We start from the raw sequence: 18,631 nt of genomic DNA on the forward strand, positions 1-18,631 counted from the left end.
CGGGTTCAGAGGTTAAATACTGTGTCATGTCCATGACAACACGATGTAATGGGTTATAAAATGTCGGAGCTTTCTTTGTGCATTTAGCGAAACTAGACGACTTGTGAAATATTAAATGTACTTCGTCTGGCTGCTGTGGCTGTGGGTGGTGAAACAGCTTTCATCAGTCGGACTTAAAGGAAATCATTAGTGTTCAGTTATAAGTATAAATTTCGGCCTCTGCACAGTAGTTTGTCCCACAAGGCCAGTTTTCACAGCGTTGCCTTGGACTTAAATAGTACAGTGCACATTATAGTTTGCGTTAAATGACAATAGATGCACCATAATATATGTGTTTACTTACTTCATGCTTCCCGGTTTGTGTTTATGTATATTTTGTTTGATCACGTCAGAAAACCCACTCGCCGTGGCTTTGGCACAGGACACGGACGCACCAGCTGCATGTGCCATGAAACCCCACTTTCTCTTTGTTGTGGCAGGATGTTGCGGTCCGGTCCGTTCTATATGTACTCCTCTTTTCTCAGTTTCAGAGCGCTCCCTGCTCTGCTTCAAAAGCCAGATAGCCAGACATCAGCCACCTCTGCGCTGCGGCCGTTCCGCAATGACATAAAGCTAAAACTGTGTTGTAACTGCTCCGTCTTTAGCTCCCTTACTCCCACTTATTGTAGCTGCTCCCACTGCTTCCATGTTCATCAACTCTCGCCTCCGCAAAGCCGTGCCCAGTGTTAATTTAAGATCAAAGCGCTCCCAGGTCAAACCCCTCCGATCGGGGCCAAGAGGAGCGCTTTTTCTGGAGCCGTGGACTCCAGATGAGTTTGTCTCACTGTCCAGCTGCAAGGAGAAATGGGAACTGTCAGTTGAACATGCTTATTCCGTGTTTTATGGGAGATATATAATAAAAGAGCCAAACAATGTCATCAGACAGACTTTCCGTGCGTTATCTGCTACTTCCTTCCTTTCTGACCTGAATACACATAAATTGTTACTCTACTTTTTAAATCCAAAAATAAACTATTTTCTTATTGCATTTTGGACAGTCAATGAATAAAACAAAATCCATCCATTTTGCTATTATCCCTTCTCATTTGAACAAAGAAGAGTTGTAGATACAGGGATAGGACATTACGCAGACAAATGGCAAACCCCTGTCCTCTGTCCCCCCTGTCCCCCACCACCACCACCACCCCTTTCACTTCCTGTCCCTCTGTAAATTGTGTGAATGTTTGGATGTATTTGACAATCTCTTATTAGTTTCAGAGAGGTCTAATGGACTCTAATAAGGTCTTATGTTACCCTGGAATGGGACAGCTGCACCAACAGGCCCCCACAGTCCCCGTGTGCAGCCGTTGGTGGGGGGGGGGCGCCCAGCGCAGAGCTTGCTCTGCAGGCCTGCTATGTTAACAGATAGATGACTGCATGGGGTTAGGTCACCATACAGACAGACAGTGAGAAAGCTGAACACATACTCGCGGTGCTACAGGCCTCTAAAACAGAGAGAGGCTGTTGTCTAAACTATGGTTTCTCCAGTGATTACATGTTACACACATACACACACATTGAGACCACATGGCATTCGGTCATTTCTTTTACCCACAAGGAGTTTTGGCTGCAGCTGAATAACAATTAAAAGAGCACCACTTAGCGAGACAACTACACCATTTTATAATTGGACACACTTTTAATTGAATTTATTCATAGTAGGAAACAGTTATGGGAGCTGCTTCAGCGACTCCCTGGTGTCCCAAGAAATAATGATGTGTGTTTGTTGTTTCACTTAAATAAATGCCTAGTTTTGAATATCACACATATCCCGCAAGACAACAGCCCTTGAGTCACATATGGGACGCAGAGTCTGGCGAGGGCGGTGTTTAAAAAGAGATTTGTTGACTTTCGCTGTTCGCTCTGACTCAGATATGGATGGAGCAGCTTCTTTGTTTTCTTTGACAAGAAGCCTTTATGCAAAATCTTTCCCCGAAGTCTCTCTGCTGAGTGTGTGTGCACTTGTATCTTGTGTCACCTTTAAAGGGCTTTTTCAGGGTTAAGACTTGGCTTTAGGGTTAGGGTTAGAACTGGGCTTAGGTTAGGTTTAGGGTAAGGGTTAAGGATAGGCACTTAGTTGTGATGGTTAAGGTTAGGGTAAAGGGCTAGGGAATGCATTATGTCAATGACGTGTCCTCGCTAAGATATAAAAACAAGTTTGTGTGAGTCAGAAAGTGAAAGAGGGAGAGACGGTGAGATCATGTGCAAAGATGCTGTTGTTTATACAGAGTCCAAAGTGTGTTTAAGGGGTTTAATAGAGTACACTCTCAGTATTATTAGACTGTCATTATCTTGCTGGGCTGTGTGCATGCGGGTACATGTATGTGTGTGTGTTTGTGTGCGTCGCACGAAATGTTGTTTTTGTCAGTGGCGCCTTCAAACAAGTCCATGAATTCTGTCTGGCTCTGGCTCTGGTAATATGTGACCATGTGTGAGCTGCCGTCAGCGGGGTGTGTGTGTGTGTGTGTGTGTGTGTGTGTGTGTGTGTGTGTGTGGCCGATGGCTGCCGTGTATACGTGTCATTAGTTTCAGTGCCGCACGGGATCATTTGTGTATTGCTGTGAACCTATTTTGATATTTCATCATCCCTATCAGAGCTGAAGATGTCATGGGATCACAGGAGTTTTTCACACTGCATGACATGACATGAAATCACGCCTCAGTCATTGCGTGGATTACTGTGTTTTTCTCGCGAGCAGGCTTCGGCCTTTCCACGGAGAATGTGAGGCCAGATCTAATCTGTGCTAAGTCCGTCTTTCATCTGTCATTAGAACAGACTGCAGCAGGTGAACTGACTCCTATCTACCATCAGTGTGAAATTCCTGCAACCATAATTTGATCCTAAAACAGCAAACCGATGTCTGCCTGTCGAGTTTCTCTTACTCTGTGTGTGTGTGTGTGTGTGGGGACGTCCGTGTGCGCTCCGCAGCTGCTCTGTTGGACGTTCCAGGAGAGACCCACGTTTACATTCTTGCGAGATTTATCAAGACACATAATCCTCAAACTTCCCAGCTCCATAAAGCTGAATACAATTATACCTATTTTATTTTGGATCTGTGCACAAAGGCGCAAGGACACACATGCTCAAGCCTGAGTTCCTGGTCTGTCTTGAATTTGTCACTATAGAAATTATTTTGTCAAGTCTAACAGCACTAAAAAAAAAAAAAAAAGAGAGAATGGAGAGTGTAATAGTTTCTCATCATTTTGTTCTGATGATACTGTATTTGTTTGGATGACTGCTTTGACCTTGTCATTCCCACATAACAGTGCTTTTTGCTCCTTGTTTACTTCCTTCACGTCTTCCCTCTTCTCCTCACTCTCCCCGGTGGCTGATGGTCTTGGCCTCGGGTTCAAAGCCCGCCACCCATCCCATGTCGAATGTTTTCTATCACTCTTCACCCTCTCTCTAGCTTAAGTGATTTAGCTGCTGCCCTCGTGCGCAGACATGCTCGGCTTTGGAGGAGACATGTTGGACTCCCGTTCTACATCTTTCATTGACTGTCACGCAAGCATACAGAAACCTGACCAATCAAATGCATAAATTTAGCTCTCTGGAAAAACAAAAAAGATTGATTTTATGAAAGCCTCCATTCAGCTTCAGAAATGAATGAATCCGGACAATTTTCCATTCCATCTCATTGTTCTGCTTTGCTGGCAAAATGATGGAGACCTAATGTGGCAAGTGAAGGAACTCATTTAGCATTTAGCTTGCCAAAGGGAACACACAAATATTGAGCGATCAAGCCAAACCAAAGCTAAAATAACAGTGAGTATTAGTCTTTCATCATAGAGAGCTCCAATGGGATGCCAGTGTTGCTCTGTTTTTGTCAAATGTGTTTTTGATTCTTCTGGAGTCTCCTTGAATCCAGCATAAAAAAAAAATGAAGCTTAATATTGATAAAGGCTGCAGCTGCTAACCAGTGCAAGGTGGTGTTTGGTTTTGTCCAGTTTTATATTTTTTACAGTTGTGGTGTTTTTAGGGGACCCACATTATTGTGCATTCCATATGTAGTGTGTAACAGTGTATGACGTCTAGATATTACTGTAATTAAAATACTGACACGGATTAGTTTTTGCCTGAAACATGTATCTATCAGAAGAGTATACATGTACGTGTGTTTGCTGCTCTGCACAAGTCCTGGTTCTTCCCCTTCTTATTTTTCTCATTGCTCACAATGTTTTCTGTGTCTTTTGTATATTTTTTTTCTGCCAGACTGTTGAGGCTGAGTGCTGTCAAGTCATGGGGCTTTTGGCTCCCCACTGGTCTCTTGGAACGATTGCGTTTGTTTGTGTTGGCCATTATATAACTGCCCGGCTCTCCACAAGGACATGTCAGCGTGTCTAAATGTGCAGGAACAAACACAGTGAGATGCAAACACTACACAAAGATACACAAGTCTCATTATATCCCCAGAAACTGGAAATTACACTATTTCAAATCAAGCACCAGGCGATTGTACAGTCCAGTTTTGTTTTTTTTACCTTCCTTTGGGGCCAAATATGTGTTTAAATGTGTTGTTTCTGTATGTGTCTGTGTTGTCAGCTTGATTTTTCCAGTTCACTGCATCTCCTTAGCCATCGTCCCTTGATCTAGCGGTGCCCTGCTACACATCTTGCTCTGTAGTTGCACACAATCACAATTGGAACATCCCTGTAACAATAGGCTGTTACTGTCGGGCACCTCATTTGCTTCTGACACTCTTTTTTTCCCAACCATTCCATGGAGTCGGTTCATCCTGACCTGTGTGAGTATGTTGTTTGTTTGGGTGAATGAAGTGTTTTACTGTACACGGCTTTGCTCAAACACTAGTGTTCCATCGCTTCGGACCTCCTCTTCTCTTGTCAGTTTGGCTTAGTGTGAGTTTTTTCCTCTGCAGCAGCCCTGTGGCTGCGTGTGTGCTGCCTGGTATTCAGGCTTCTTTTTTTTGCAGCTGAAGACCAGAGAAGAGGCTGGGAGACAAGACAGGCCTGGATTGAGTGCTTCGCTGAGAAAGGTCTTGATTCATGGTCTTCACACGGCTTTTGAAATCGCTTTCCCACTCGCACAATACATATTTTAACACAGCAAATCATTACCTCTCCCCTAGAAGCTTGTGTTTGCAGTAATGTATATAATTACTCGCTGTATTCATCATTTCAAGTGTGCGTGTTCAATCCACAAAATCCATTGCTGCCCACATTTGGAGCACCTCTCGTGTTTTTTTGGGCTCTTTGAGAATCGCCTGTAACCGTGATGTGGAAAATAAAATGGAGCTAATTAAAATATGCTGAGAAGCCCACAGTGATCATAGAGTCGCACTCCATTGGAGCCTGGAGGGAAATACGACCAACATGTTGCACACAGCGCATTTGACAATAAAGTAATATAGTGGTGATTAAAACCGGTGTTTAATATTAAATTGTCTTCTGCCACGTAAGATAAGCTATCACCGCAACACCACAATTTCATCTTTGTATAATAAAAAAAATTAAAATCAACCCAAAGTCATATTTTTATTTACAAAGGTTTAAAATGCAGGAAATACGCATTAAATAAACTCAGAAATAATTTACTTATATACCGTATTGTGTAGGCATCTACATCTGTTTGTGTCTTATTCTCTGTGTGTGTGTGTGTGTGTCTCCGTGTCCAACTGAGAGTATTTTTCTCAGTGTGTGTTAAGTTGAGAAGAATTCCTGAGCCTGTGGTTACCAATAGCTTTGAAGTCCTACCAGCACCAGGGCCCGGGGGTGACAGGCTTACTGCCACCCCCAGCCTCCTCTGGATGGCCCATAAAGGGAAAAGTAAACAGGCAACATTACCCTGAAAGAACAAATCTTTCCTGCATCCTTGGCTACAGCCTCCTCCTTGGCCCTGCGTGCCAGAATAACACTCACTTAGGCCCACACACACAAAACACAAAGGCTCTGTGCCTCCCTGACTTCAGACGACGCGACACCGATTCATATTTATTTTATATTTATTGTTGTGGGGATGACATTAACAATAGTATACTAGCACAGAGCACACATATACATACATGAGGATTAGAGGGAGTGCTTATTTGTTGGAGAGGCCACTTCACTGTGGTGTGTGTGGATGTGTGTAGTAATGTGTGTGTACAGGTGCTGACGGATGATTACTGCGGAACTACTGATGTTACTTATGTGGGCGGGTGGACAGACAAGGACGAAGGAGCTGGACGCAGCAGGAAACGATGTTTGGATACAAATGTAATGTAGGGGGTGAAAACTTGGGAATCACTGCCTCATTCCTGATGGATGAGAGGGAAGAAGCTGGAGAGGGGAGTCACAGAGGGTGCGGGAAGGGGAGTGGTTGTAGTGGTGAAGGGAAGGGAGGGACAAGCGAGAGATGGAAAAAAAACAGAAGCTTTCACAGGGATATGAACACTCAAATGCCTGTTTTGTGATTTTTGTACTACAACTATCAATTAAGTGTTTTCCTTTGTCCGTTCCTTTCAACTGCTGCCTTGTTTTGGAACTCTGGCTGATCTACAGTAAAACCAGCAAGTCATTTGCATTAACTTTTTTTTTTTCAGTGCTTTGTTTGATGATGATCTTTTCCATTTCGTTTCTGCTGACTTACACATATGCAGTGCAAGGTTATTATAGTTAATGAAAACTAAGGAAATAACAAAAACTAAAATTGAAAAAAAAAAAAAACTAAATCTGAATTGTGTGCTCGTAAAACAAACTAAAACTAACTAAAATTGTAGTGAAAATTTGCTTAAAAATCACTTTACCAACTCCAGCTACATAGTCAGCCATGACAGACATAACTCTGCTAACCTCAGACATCCTCCTCTAACAAAAAACATCAGGCCCACCCACCATCAAGCATTGAATTGATGCATACATACGAGTAAAGTGTTAGTGATTCAACCCTGCGTTGTTCAGCAGTTGTTTTCAATGTCAGAGCCTCAGGCCTTGACCACAAGGGAAGTGTGAGCAGTGAGTCTGTGTCACAAAATGATTTACCTGCTAACAGTTGAGAGCTGCCACACTTCCACTGTAAAACACGTGTCCTGAGTGAGGTCTGAGCTTCTACTCATCTTGAGAATACAGCTCTCGTATAATATTTTCTCTGTAAACCGCGTGCAGTTTATGGCAAAAGAGACCTGTTTCAGTGTCTATGTCATAGACGCACTCTAACTTTTTGGTACCCTGAATCCATATACTTTTCAACCGGGCTTTTATTTTGAAATAATTTGCAAGACTGGCTGATGTACGGCTTCATAATGAGTAGTCCTGGCATCCTTTACCGCTTTATCCTCCACATTAGGGTCGCAGGGGGCGCTGGGCAAGCTGACATAGGGTGAAAGGCGGGGTACACCCTGGACAGGTCGCCAGTCCATCACAGGTCCACATAGAGACAAACAGCCACCCACACTCATACCTATGGTCAATTTAGAGTGTCCAATATCTCTAATCCCCAAATCTGCATGTTTTTGGTGACGAGGCATCTTAAATTTATATTATTTATGCTAATTACAAAGGTAAACTCTGTGTAAAACCATGCAGCAGTCCTGCCGCAGACTCACAAAAGAAGCGTGTGAGATGCAGCCGATCAGTGCCACAGCTGTCGTGCCCGACGTAGGCATCTAACGTGGCCCAGGCAAAAGCAATACTCAGAGTGATCTTGTATCACACTTTACATCTCTCTTATGAATAAAATCCTCCCATTGCTATAAATCTATTGTGTGTGATGTCTGCTGTCCTCGGTGCTGAAAATGTGGCCGCATCCTCACTCATATCTCGGCGCTGTCAAGTGTCGAACTTATCTAAACACATCCTGTAGACATGCATGGCGAACCCTCTCGCAGTCTGACACATCATCAGATTGTGCAGCTGCGATGCACTCAGAAAAGAGAGGCCTCTTGGTGTCTCCTCCATTTAAAAAAAAAAAAAAAAAAAAAAAAAACTCAAGCGTTGCTGCATAAATGTCTGTCTCCCAGCAGCTGTCTGATCTTGGTGTGTTGCTACATCACAGATGTCAGCATAAGCAAAGTCTGTAATGACAGCCAGGCAAAGGCAGCAAAGTCGCTTTTAACATTTTTCAGAGCAGCTTTTCCGCACTTAATTCTCAGCTATAGATACAGTTACTGATGTAATTACGTATTTAAAGTGCTGAGCTTGTGTCCAATATGTTTTTGTCACCATATGGAAAGCTCGCAGTCACACAGCAGCTTGATACTTAGGCTCTTCTCCAAAATTAAATGATGTGATCCACGTAAAACGAGCCCAGTGCAGTGTAATATTATATCATATACACTTTTTTTTTTATTTGAAACTTTAGATTTCTTCGTTGTTTTCTCCTTGATAATATACTTCATGTGTATAGAACATATTTGAACTTCTATATTCCATGAGAAGGCTTCAGTGGCCTTGAACAAAACAAAACACAAAGCTCAGAGCTGATCTGTACTCAGGTAAACACAGCTGACCCCTGCGTGCTTTGTATTTTTGAATGCCTTGTGCCCTTGTTCCTGTGTTTACTTGTGTGTTGTTGACCTTGCAATGGGAACCTTGGTGTTTTAATACCTTGTGTCTTCCATCTTAATCAGATGTGCAGGTGGTGAGGCACCACGGCTCCTCCGGGAACTCTGTGTGTGTGCGCCTGTGTGTGTCTGTGTGTGTGTGTGTGTTTGTGTGAGTGAGACAAATGGATAAAAAGAACAAGTGCAGGATGTAAGTGTGAGAGACATGTCTGTCAATAGATGTAGGTCATTAGTAAAACGAAAGTGAGCAGAGGTGAGGAGAGGAAGACAAAGTGCTTAGCGCAGCAGGAAAAGCCTCTTACTGATTACACGCCCCCAGTCACACACACACACACACACACAGAGTCTGAAACAGAGTTCTGTTGGTTAACTTGCTCGTGATTTTGTGTTTGACAACCCGATGTTGATCTATTGAATACACACTGTAACAATGAATGCCGGGGTATACTGTACACGACACAAGACACCGTGTATGACACCATTTAGCTGTTGTACAATCAAAGCAATATGTTGCTCTGAAATCAGCTTTGTTTTAGGTTGTAGTCGGGCTCTTTCACGTCCTTCTGTTCTTTGTTTTGTTTCTTTGCAAAGGTTGTCTTTGCAGTGCAAAGTTCTGGTGAAACATCCAGCCAATAATTGTTTTACTTTTGCCCTCAACTGTGTGAGATTAATCCGCGTACCTATTTGTTGGATCAGCTTTTACTGAGAACTGAGCCACAACGTCTCGAAATGACACGTCAGTTTTTTGTTTTTTTTTATTGTGACCTATCAAATTGACCTCAGCTACCAGCATAATGGAAAAATGACATGGAGACAAGCAGCTGGAGTACGTTTTCTTTTAATGGATACTGGCGTACTCACTCAATGCACATAACTGAAAAAGTTTTACAGAGAAAATCCAGCTGAGGTTGGAGTAAACCTGATTAAGATGTACTAGGTGGAACTAACTGCTTGTAATTCAGGGGCAGGGTTTTTTCCGGGAATGATGCAGAACTTTATATCCACAGCGACTAATACAAATAAACAAAACAAGAAAAGAAAAAGCAACAACAATCGAGTGTAAGTGGAGACAATTTCCTCTCAAATGCTCGAGTTCTTTCTCGGATTTAACAGACAGTCCTGTCTTTGCCAAATGATCCATAGACGGAGACTCCACGCATCCTTGACTCCCTCTACTTCCACATTTGATAGAGTTAAAGGAAAAGGTCCCTGAGATCAGTTATTGCACAGTCTATCCATCCCTATCCATGGCCACCAAGCAAGAAGAGTAATGACATTTTACCATCAGCAATGGCTGTTGACTTAGAGACGGTGTCAAGTGGAATGACATGTCCTCGGGTGTGCGTGTGTGTGTGAATATGTGCATCTGTGATAGTGGAGGGAGGCCGTTTGCATGAGTCACGCACTACTCGTGTGTATACATACGAGTGTGTGTGTGTGTGTCTGTTTGGGTGTGCTGATTAAAGGCGGTCAGGCCTCAGTGATCAGGCCTTTAGGTGTCCCGGCACACTGAATGCCAAACACAACAGAGCATGCCCAGAGTAATCAAGCATGGAAGCCGCATCGCTAAACCACGCCAGACAAACCTTAAAGGCCCGCAGCTGTGTGTACATTTGTGTGCATGTGTCTTTTCTCATCTTTGTGTTGTGTTCTGCTTTGACCAGTTAAAGCCATGAGGATTTAATGCATACATACTTTTTTATTCTCCCCAACTCTAGGTGCAAGGGAGGTTAAATGATTTACACAAACAATAAACATGCAAGTGGGTTCACTCATTTTGCGACACACATTTTCCCATCCTGTGCCAACTGTGTATAAAAAAAACTCCTTCCTGCTTGCTAGTTCAACTTGGGGCAACCGGGGGACAAGTGGAAAGGGAATTTGGCCTGAAACTGGAGGGTTATTGTTTCCCCACCAGGTCAAAATGGGCTGCGTTACCCCTGAGCAAGGTACCTTTAGTGGCTGCTCACTGCCAGGTTTCTGGTAGAGAAGGCACTTTCCTATGGGGATTCTTAAAAAGTACAAACAAATACAAAAACATGCTAGCGTCATGGCCTGTAACACATGGTGCACATACATTTCGGTTAAGTCCAAATCCCCAGTGGAGAGCATGCCAGAAATGTACATGTGCCATTATATGTGTTTAAGATAATTAAAATAGAACCAATGTGCCTTTTTTTAATAAAATGTGTCTAAATGTCACACATATCCAATAGCTGAAGAAAATTGAGCCATTATGTATTTTTGACTTCATAAATCTCTAATGACTTTATCTGTACTCCTACTTCTAACTCGGTTGACAAAGGTATAAGAACAGTGTGACACAGAATTTTTAATCAGCCCCAACATTACGCGCTGTACCCCCACGGTGTGATAACACGTTGCTCTGCCAAAGTGTTACTGCCCGCAACATAGACGCCGCTCTATCTGTCTTCGTCTGAGTCTTTCAGTCTCTTGTAGATGCATGAGTTAAGTGTCACTTATACCAGGACAAAGGATCCAACCTTTAAAGGTTGTGGGGATACTGCAGAGATGAGCACTGACCTTTCTGACAAATTACTCATACTCGCTCAGGTATTCTCTCTCTCTCACACACACACACACACACACACACACACGCACACGTGCACGCACACACAAACACGCACAGGATGTTAGAAGCGGTATGAAAATGAGCAGAGAAAAATGGCAAACAGCACTGTCCAACAAGATTATTGTACTCATCATCCCCAGATTTTCCACCTCCTCTGATTAATTCCCCTTCATCTCTCCGTGTTCAAATGGATAGCATCGAGCATTTGTCAAGGTGAAGGTAGCAGGGCCCATGCCGGGTGATACAACCCACCAATTTTTTCCATTTCTCTGCTCCGCTAGTCTTTTGCGATTAAATGTTCAATTTCAGCAGCTGGAAGCAGTGCCAAAGGGCAGCGTCTCAAGAAATGTTACAGGAATCTAACTGATGAATGCGAGACCTTAACACTGACTCCTGCATAATAGCCCGCTCTCCTGGCTGCTTTGTATTGCTGTTGATGCAAACGGCTATATTGATATGTGGGGACAGATATTGACCTTTCACTAAAACCCGAATATCAGTTTCTGACCTCTACATCTGATTGATGTGTTTGTTTACTTAGTCACTACACGATGCACATGCAGGGAAGCATTGGGATTTAGTCTGAATTAATGGTTGTGTTTGTCAGATCCTGTATTAATGCATTTTTATTCATTTTAAAATGCAGGTCTTGTGACTTTACGGAGAATCAGAGGGCTATGTTGCTATTCAATGCGTTCGTCTGATCAGAACAAGGGACTTTCTGCAAGACGCTTCATCTCACCACCATAAGCCGCCTCCTATGTTGTGTGTTGTTTCAGAGAATTTGGCAGTAAATCCTTAAAAATGCCACAAATAAAGGAGTTTCCTTAAGACAAAGTGCACATTTTAGAGTTCCCGTTCATTATGACCAACGCAAGGCACACGAGTGCAATAATTGTGCTCCTTCAATCAGCATCTTGATATGTCGCAACTGCCAGGTGGATGGGTTATTGCAGTAAAGGTGTTTTACATTTTTCTTTCTTTCAAATACTGAAGCAAGAATCAAATATATTATGCTTATTATTTTAAGTATTTTTCTCAAGCCCGAGGTTTCGTGTACATGTACTCTGCTGACTCTTGTGTGTCTGGGTCGCAGGGTTGAGGAAGACAGCTCTGTGCTGGGGGGTGGGGTGTGTGGGGGGGACTCCAACTCCAACTCTGATGAGCTTTAGCCAATTAATCCATTGATTTACATCTAAATGGGTCCTGAAAGGTTACTGGCTGTGACTGCCATCTGCATGCACTTAACCATGCTAATGTCGTGCTGAGTGACACATGCACCCCTCCAACACACAGGCGGAAATGTATGGGTTTAGAGAGAGAGAGGATGTGAGGGAGAGAAAGACGAGACTGTCTGATCGCTGATAGATTGCACCGTTTCCCATCGTCAGCAAAATAAGGTGTTAATTCCGATATGTTAATCACGGGCGTGCACACCTTTTAATCATGAGACCAACACCTCTCACCTAGTCTGTCAACTCCCCACCCCCAGCCGTGCATAAATTGTTTTTCTCGGTGCATTTTTCCTTTTGTGTCGTTCAGTTTTTGATATAATGAAAGAAGACTTTATTCCAGGCTGGAGACTTTATTTGAAGCAATAAAAGTCAATTTACATTTGCCATGCAAGCAATAGCATTTCTGCCATTTCCCTCTGAACAGCTGAAGAGTTCACTCTTGCATGTCTGTTCTATTTTTTTTTTTTTTTGCCCCAATTACTTTTCCACTCCATATGACTGTTTGCACTCTCCTCTCCTGCCACGGTGAAGAATGTCTCACTCTGTTTAGTTTAAAATGGGCCACACTCCTTTCTGTAAAGCTGCTATTAGCCTTCTAACTGGCTGGGACTCATTGTTAATTACCAGTGGTCTTAGCTCAACTGAGAGACCCAGTAAATTGTCCCCAGGTGGGGAAAGAATAGGCTCTACCTTTCTCATAAATGCACTTGAGCTGATTATGACGGCGCGTGTACGTGTGAAAATGAATTGTGCTTGAAAAGTTAGGTTTTTTTTTGACGATTATCGGCCACGCCGGGCTCCGTTTGTGTTTGCGCGAATGACGGCACGCACGACTTGGTGTTTACGCAGAATGTTGCTCATCTGTCCGCGTGCCCGCTCATGGGTATCGACGTATGTGTACATTTGTCTGTGTATGTTTGCACATCTCAAGGCAAGCACGACTGGAATTGGCGCACGCTAAAACGCACCACGTCCAAAGCCAACAGTCCCGTTAAGTGAGATGTGCAACGTTATAATGATGCCATCTATCACTCCCTTCATCTTTCCATTCCTTTATCCCCCCCCTCACCCCTCCATCACCGTCTCTGTGGCCTCATTAATTTAGCCTGGACTATTTATGGGCCTATAAAAACAATAAGGAGAGAGAAGAAGGGTTTTACTGGCACGGCAGACATTTCCAGTGCATGGGAAAGATGAGGAAGCCTGTTGGGTTAGATGGCGCATACCACATCACGTTCAGTTAATTGCACTAGATTCTTAACATCTGGTTAACATTGGACAATGTTTTCATAAATGCAGTATGTCTTTTTGACATATTATAGCTTTTTGATATTGTGGAACAGACGCCTCTATACAGGCGGACATTTAGGAAGGCCTTGGACCAAATTGGGTCTGTACCCACGCACAATAATTTGAGATTAGAATGCACTGGCGTACAAATATGGTAATAGGCCTATAGGGTATTCTGAGAAAAGGTTGTGGGTAGTTCAGTGAGTGATAGATTCAATTATGTTTTTTTTCTCCAGTAATTGGGAACAAATGCTTAAATGACAATACTGTACATAGTAAAATATTTCTTCTGTTCAAAGTAGCTTGGCAGACCAAATTATATTCTTTCAACTATCATGACAGATTATTGGACAAGACTGAACGAGCAAGGATTGAAATCTTTTTATATTAAACATTTTATACTTGGTGGTGTCAAAGAAATGAATGGTATTGAATGGGATTAAAGGTCTTGAAGTCCAACTGTGCTGCAAGGGTGCAACATACATCGTAATTCCTCACACTTTCCTTGTCCTCACGTATAATGTTTTTGTCTCAATGAATCTCTATCACCAGATTTGCTCCTCACGTAATGTAACAAACATTAACACAATTCATATCATGAAATGTTGTTTTCCCATCTGGAAGAACAAAGGACATGGTCCTGTCAACAAGAACCTGTGGCTGCTGACGATGACGAGTAGAACACACACTATAGGTCAGTCTATATGGGGTTGTAGCTTCCTCCTCTTGGCTCCTTTGAGGCCTAAATCATGGGCCCACGATGTTGCCCGGAGCTCAAGGTCGCCTTCAATGGGAGGCCTCTCACACGTACAGTATATGAGTCAAACGGAATGGAAGTTTTGTGTTTGTCTGTATGGATGATGTGTAGTTACAGAATATAGGGAATATCCGTTTGTTTGTGGGTTGTTGCATCAACACACGGATCTTCAGGAATCTAAAGTGACGGCGGGATACAGTGAGCTCGATGAGCTCAAAAGGGAGCCATTACAGATCATGAGCTCATGCTCATCATTCATAATTTTAAATACAGGTAGTCATGCTAAATTATGCCTCTGAATACAATAAGAACCCTTGACCTGGTTTCTTTTTCTTTTTTTTTAATGACGGTTGCTCTGGATGGTTGCTGTTGATGTGAGAGTGGGGGGGGGGGGGGTTATCGCCCCGCTGCAGAGTGAAATACCATGTGTGCGCCCAGCGGGAGGACATTCCTGCTGGCCCCATGATTTCCTTAGGTCATTCATGCAGTCCTCATCCACATCACTGTAATGGCATTGTCCTGGGGCTCAGCCGCCCTGCCAGGCCCCCCACACTTCAGCCCTGGGCCTCGCTGACAGCACTGCCCATCAGCCACACCAAGCCTTGGGGGTGGCTGATCGGGAAAAGAAAGGGAAAGGTCGTGAGGATGAGGCTTGCCACAAGGCCATACTGAAAATGATGCAAACGTTGTTGTATGCTTAAAAAAATGACCTCCATCCTTCTTTTTCAGACATTGTTTGCAGCTTTGTGTCTGCTGAAAAAGGCCCACAATAACCCGGTGGCAATAGAACAGTAACAGTCGCATAGCAAATCAACATCTTCTAATTTGTCGAGCTAAATTAGGTCACTCTCTGTTGTCACTTTATTCTGTGGAAAACATACACGGATTGTGAGCCGAGCAGAAAAAGCACAGTCGCATATATAGATTGCAAGAGGGGGAATCTGCTGCATTGGCGAAGTCGTTGTATGGTATGAAAGCAGTGGAGGAGGGATGGCATCTGCCACTGCCACTGAATTCAACAAAGAGTTGGTGACCGACATCTTTTCTCAAAGCTTCTCCCTCGCTCTGCATTTTGTGTATGTAAAAAAAAAAAAGGCAGTTCATCATTATTCAAGGACAGAGCTGATTAAAGGTGATTAGGCCCTGCCCATCCATCATTCTCGCCTTTCAGCCTGTCACTGACTCCAGCATTAAGGGGGCACACCAGTTTATGTGTGAGTGTGTGAGAGAGAGAGAAAGAAAGGGTGGGTGGGTATTAGGAAGGGAGAGAAAGACTCTCCAGCCAGCATTTTGTTTTTCCCAAATATTCAAACTTACACTAATTGCCAATGATTTCTAAAATAAAACAAACTACGTGGCTACCTAATAAGGCTGCTCATCACTAAAATAATACACAAAAGCACTGACATCGCGGTTTGAGCTCAAATGAGCCGTGGCAGCCCATTCTTTACTGGATTCTTTAGTAACCCTGTGATGAATGTCCACGTTCTCCACTGATGAATGACAGCACTGAGAGCCTCTCATGGCCTTGCCATTCCTCATAACATTAAGCAACAATAACTTTAACCAGTGAGAAACAATGGCGGGTTTTGTAGAGTGAGAGTAAATGGATTGGTTTTGCTGGTGTCCCGTTCCTGTGGACAGTTGATCAGTTTGTAGACTGTGGGAAAGGAGTCGTCGCTCTAAATGTGCTTTAGTAAGTTTCTCATACCACATATTCATTCATATGAAGCAGTACAATGGAGCTCCGGCATTTGCCTCTCTTAGGGCGAGTAAAACCTCTGAAACGGCATTTAGACCCCATCATGGGACTCTGTAGCACACTCGCTTCTTTTAAAGATGGGGGTAAAGTGCATTTCATTGCAGGTTTTACAGAGTGTTGTATTCACTTTCACAAGCTGTGGTCAGGGAGGGAGGTGTGGATGACACAAACTGGTCAGTATCTGATTTCTTTGAAAGGGGCTTTATTAACTTGACAATGTGCCTCAGCGTGGCAGATGTGTGTGTGTGTCCAGCAGAGCATTATAGATGACCTATTTTCTTTTAAATTATGACAGTGTTCTGTCTGGCACTGGCTAATAAAATAGCTTTGGAGTGTTGTTATGCTGCTTCAGTTAGCAAAAAGAATAGCTCCACCAGAGTGACTAAATTTGCTAATAATGTGCACACGCCATCTGTTTTACCACGACAAGGTAACATGTTAAGTGCTGGAATCTATAGTTTTTTGAGAAAGACAGAGCGTAAAGTCAAAAGTGCATCATATGAGATGTATAAGAATTGCATTGTGTGCGATGATGACTACAATCTGTGGCGCCTCGGCTCACTGCGATGAGCTGGAGCTGGAGACTCCCACTAAAGTTAGCTCCGCGGGGTGCCATTCTGGAAATACCCTTCTGCTGAACCTGCACTTCTCACAGTGTCACAACCCCATCACTCTCAGGCACCCACTCTGCCCCGCACCTCACCCCAAGAGCACAAAGTCCCAGAGATGAAGGTGGTTGCAAGTACAAAAAACACTGCTGTGTGCCACCACAACAACACTGCTAACTGTTAGCTATACACTTCCATTACAGCTCTTCTTTCTCTGTATTTGATCATGAGTGGCTCATCATAAATAGTCTTCATATCTTTAACATTCCTCGCTGTGATCATTCTTCTATTCTGAATCGGTCTCCAGTGTGTTGTCTGACAGAGCACTAATGGATCTCCACAGCATGAGTGTGTGTGTTCTAAAATGATGACAGTAAGCTTGTTTTAAATGGACCCATGTGCATATGCACACACGATGCACATAACATGCTGTTGACGCACTCTGTGTCTATGTTTATACACGGTTTGTGTGTACCCAAACTGGTGAAACACAAGTGTCTTCCCATAAAAAACCAAAAAACATTCACGTTAAGACAAAGTAATGTTAACAATTAGGATAAACAGTTGTTTGAACCCTCTTATGCGTGTTTGACACTGCAGCAGCTGAGGATGAGCAGGAGTCAGAGGAGAGTTGGGGCGGAGGGGAGGGGGGGGTAAGGCAAGAGTCTTGATGTGTGCTCTTGGATCGTGCCACGATGTCTGGCCCTGTCTATGGTTCACCTGCGCTGGTCTGTCACTCACTCACACACACACACACACACACAAAAACACACATCTGCATTCACATCACTGCCGAAAAGTATACACACACACACGTGTGTGCAGTAACAAGCACAAAAGACACTTCCAAGGACACACACACACACACTTCTCCCTCCCCCTCTCCTGCTCTTTCTCTGTCTCAACACTAACACATGGCAGGACACCCTGTGGTGAGGTGTGTCAGTTGAGGAATGATTTAGCACCGCTCTGCCCCAAACACTGCGAAGACACCTGCCACAGGAGTCCTACTACTACTGCTGCCACTACACACACACACACACATGTGTGCATATGACACACAGTATTTAGTTTATAGACACAAGTAGCATCAACTAGCAACCTTGGGCAAGAGACGGCAACAAACCGTAAAAGAAAAGCCAGGTGTGTAGTCTGTGTGGTAACCGTTGCATTGAATGTTCGGGCCTCCTGCTGCGGTGGGGTGCTATTTCAGTTGCTGCGGTCGGTCAGGGTCCAGGGACAAAAGAGCGATGTGGTCGTTAAGGTTGGATCGCTTCCATAAGGAGGCAACTAATATTTTCCCCATGTGTGGACAGTCCACGAGGTGGAATAAAGTTCAGATATGCGGCCGACTGATGGCCCTTTCATGGCTTACACACTTCGGTTCTTTCTATCCAACAGATACACACAGCGTAAAAACTGAAGCTGAAGTGTCTGATGCTGGTTTAATGTGCGGCTGTGTTTATTTTTTGCGTATTTGTTCTTAAATGGAGCGATGAGGGAAGGTGAGGTACATCCCAGCGTCAAAAGAGATGCCATGCTCATTTGAATGTACACTGAATGGAATGGGCCGCAACACCGGTGTGGAGCTGTGAATGTGATTTATTTTTTTTGTAATATAAAACCTTGATCAAATTGCATCATTTTTGCACATAGCACTCATTTTATCATCATGTGACATGAAGGGGAGGGGGGGGGATCCTATTAGCTATAGGCACAGACTACACAGAGGAATTCTTAGACCTTTGCAAATAGATTGTGACCTTCCCATCTCTGTCAGAGATTCATGGAGCGACGTTCACTTTCAAGGTGAAATGTAATGAGATACATGTGAAATATTTGGGGTGGT

At 43.5% G+C, this 18,631-nt stretch overlaps 1 protein-coding gene across 3 annotated transcripts in view; it reads left to right on the forward strand.

The window, feature by feature from the left end:
• epha3 (eph receptor A3) overlaps positions 1-18,631 on the forward strand; it is an 81,948-nt gene that overhangs the window by 15,595 nt on the left and 47,722 nt on the right. The gene's annotated exons all lie outside the window — the stretch shown is intronic.

The sequence above is a fragment of the Solea solea genome, chromosome 2 (assembly GCF_958295425.1).
Source record: "Solea solea chromosome 2, fSolSol10.1, whole genome shotgun sequence".
NCBI lineage: Eukaryota > Metazoa > Chordata > Actinopteri > Pleuronectiformes > Soleidae > Solea > Solea solea.